We start from the raw sequence: 3,157 nt of genomic DNA, 5'->3' as shown, positions 1-3,157 counted from the left end.
ATGGTGATCACTGCTGGGGGACAGCAGCCAGAAGGTCCCCAAAGCCTGCCTGTGGATAAAAGGGATGGTGATACGGGGCAAAAGACAAGGAAAACGGCGGCAGCAGTGATGAGGTGTAAATAATTCATCCAGACTGGGAAGGGAGAGTGGTGTTTTTGGAGAGCAGCTGAGGGAAGGGGATTACTTGTTGCTAATGACAAGTGGTGGTTGTTGTTAATTTTATTATGATAAAACCTGACTCGCCAGCCAAAATTAGAGCCCAGTGGGAGCTGCTGGCCTGAGCTGCCTGTGAAGAAAATCATCTCCTGACAGCTTTTCCCTGGAATGCCAGGACAGGTAGGACCAATGTTCTCCTGCTTAACTGCCCTTTCTGCTGCTGCAGAAGGCTGGCACTTGGAGTGCCCCTGGCAGCAATTATGTTATTCTTGAAGGGCATCATCTCCAGGCAAATCCTGATGCACTTGTTGACTTTGAATGCAACTACACTGAGAATTTCCTCTAAATTTTCCAATTTATTCCCAAATGTGCATCATTTTCCCATGCCACAGAAGCACAGAAGGTGTGTATAGATCTACACACAGGCTTGTGAAACGGTGTTGTGTGTGCTGCAGGCTCAATGGGAACAAGGAAAGGAGAATTAGACCTGAGCCTTGCCCAGGCAAGCAAAATGTGGATCAGAACTGGGAATTTTCCTTTAAAACATTTAAAAAGCAGCAGATTTTGCTATGAAGCATCAATATTCTTCCAGCGTTTGCTTTGTCTTGTACATCCTTGAGCAGGTGTGCTCTGTAAACAAGACCTTTTTTGGTTTAGATTAGGGACGGAATCATTGACCTTTTTATTAAGAAAAGGTAATTAGAGGGACGAACACAAATTGAATCAGAGGATTGCAATCAGAGCACCAGCTTGGAGAAAAGCCCTGCGCCTCCTGCTGTGAATTGTGAAGCAGCTGAACCGAGCTGGGGCAGTCAGGGAGATAGGGAAGCAGTGCCAGCTCCTTGCCAGTTGTCAGCCTGTTTTCCTGGGGAATGGTCGTTCAGAGACAAGGATCCAGCCAGTTTGGCCACCTGGTGCTTAAAATAGCTCATAATGAGCATTATTATTGAGTATTTACACTTTAATTGTCCACCTGAAGCCCTCATGCAAATGCTGGGCAGACTGTGACAATCCTCACCCGAAGGAGGCTGTGGTTCACCAGGGGTGAGAGCCAAGCCGTGGGAAGCAGCTCCAGCAGTGCCACACCTCAGCTCTGATCAGAGAACAGGAGCCCGGACCCTGCTCACCAGCCCAGTGTCCAAACTGGGAATCACTTCCTGGAGCACTCCAGGGCTGTTCCAGCTTGGGTCATTCTGCTGTACAACAAAGCTGCTTCTAATCACTTGTGGTTCCTCTGCAGGACACCCCAGCCACGAGCTGAACCTCTCCAAAAAGCTGCTCTTTATTTTCCGTTCCTTGCGGAACGTCCCAGCCTGAGGTGACACAGGAGAGGTTCCCTGCGTGCTGGGCTGGGAGGAGAAGGGATCAGCTCAGGGCACCCACGGTGCCCCGCTCAGCAGCACGGGTGAGCCTGCAGGAGGAGGTTGTTATCCCTTATTGTCCTTGTCAGGGGGATATTTAAAATCTCTGGCAGCTGCGATCTGGTGAATAATTCAGTGAAACCCATCATCGATAAAAGAGAGGCTTTGAAGGGTTCTTTGGGTGGAACTGGAAGTGCCTGCCTTCTGAGAAACGAGTCTATTAAAAACTGACTTGGTGCTTTTGAAGATAAAACCCATATTTAGCCTTTAAAAATTTTTAATGTAATGTCATATTTATTCTCCGTAGCCCCCAGCTACCAAGGCCCAGCCTTGCAGGCAGACTCTGAAGCATCTGTGTGGGGACCCTGACAAGCAAATTCAACAGCAGGATGGATGCAGGCTCTGAGATGTGTGTCATTTCCCTGCCAGCACAGCTGGTTAAATAAGGTCATTTATCTTTTTCCTGAAGTTGGCTGAACCGTGTGTTTAATTTATTTATATTATTGACTGTGTGGAAGAACTACCCTGGTGTGAAATGTCATCATCAAGTGCTGTCTTCCACAGAACTGCGGGCTCTGCATTCATGCAAAATGCATCCTCTGATGTATTTTTCAGCAGTTGCCTGAACCAAAAAGAAAAATATGTGCTAAGACTTGAACTTGATTCATGTGGAAGGTGGCTGAGGGTCCCTCAGCTTTTCCTGAGGGCTGGTGGATGTGTGGAGGTGAAAGGGTTTACAGAGGCTCCAGATTTCTCAAGAGCAGACTCTGAACAGGCAGTGGAGACACAATTTATTTTCTCTTCCGTTCTCTTTTCCCTCTCTCTCTCTTTTCCCCCATCCCTTCCTGTCACACGGCAAATTTACTCACAGCATCAGCTGGACATTTAGACAGTAATGAGCCCAAATTCCTGTGTTCTGGGACAAAGGAATAATTATGTTCCTGTGAATTGCTGTTGACTCACCAGAGGATCCCTTCACAAAACCAAATTGTGCTGCTGTTACCAGCAAATGTCTGTTACTGGAATTGCTCAGCAGATTTGGGCTCAGTTTTAACAGGTCTGAGCTCCCCGTGGTTGTCCCAGGCCTGGCACGTGGCCTTGTTTTGTTCTTGGTGTGAACATTTTTTAAACCCCTGCAAATTGTTGGGGTTGGGATTTTGTTTGTTTGTTTCTTGTGTGGATTTTGGGTTGGTTTTTGGTGGTTTTTTTTTTTTGCTTTGGGGTTTTTGTTTGAGGGTTTTTTTTGGTTGTTGGAGGGTTTGTTTTGTTTGTGTGGGTGTGTGGTTTGTTTGGTTGGGTTGTTTGTTTCATTTTTGTTTCAGGTGGGTTCTTCTGTCGTTATTATTTTGGGAAACTTTTTGTCTGGTCTTTCTGGGGTTGTTTTGGTATCACCTTTCCTTGTTTATAGTTGGGTATATTTTTCCTGTGGGTTCTTACTCTGTTTTGGGATGCACATCTGGCAGTACCCACCACCCAGAAAAGGTCCTGCACATCTGGCTGTGCCCACATCCCCGTTAGCCTTTCCTAGAGCACATCTTACTATGCCCACAGCCCCGTTCTGCTCTTGACCAACATCTGGCAGTGCTTGGAACTCTACAGAGGTCCCAGTGCACATCTGGCGGTGCCCGCATCCTCTCCAG

The sequence above is a fragment of the Corvus brachyrhynchos genome, unplaced genomic scaffold, assembly GCF_000691975.1.
Source record: "Corvus brachyrhynchos isolate BGI_N302 unplaced genomic scaffold, ASM69197v1 scaffold283, whole genome shotgun sequence".
NCBI lineage: Eukaryota > Metazoa > Chordata > Aves > Passeriformes > Corvidae > Corvus > Corvus brachyrhynchos.
Note: the sequence above shows the minus strand (reverse complement) of the source record.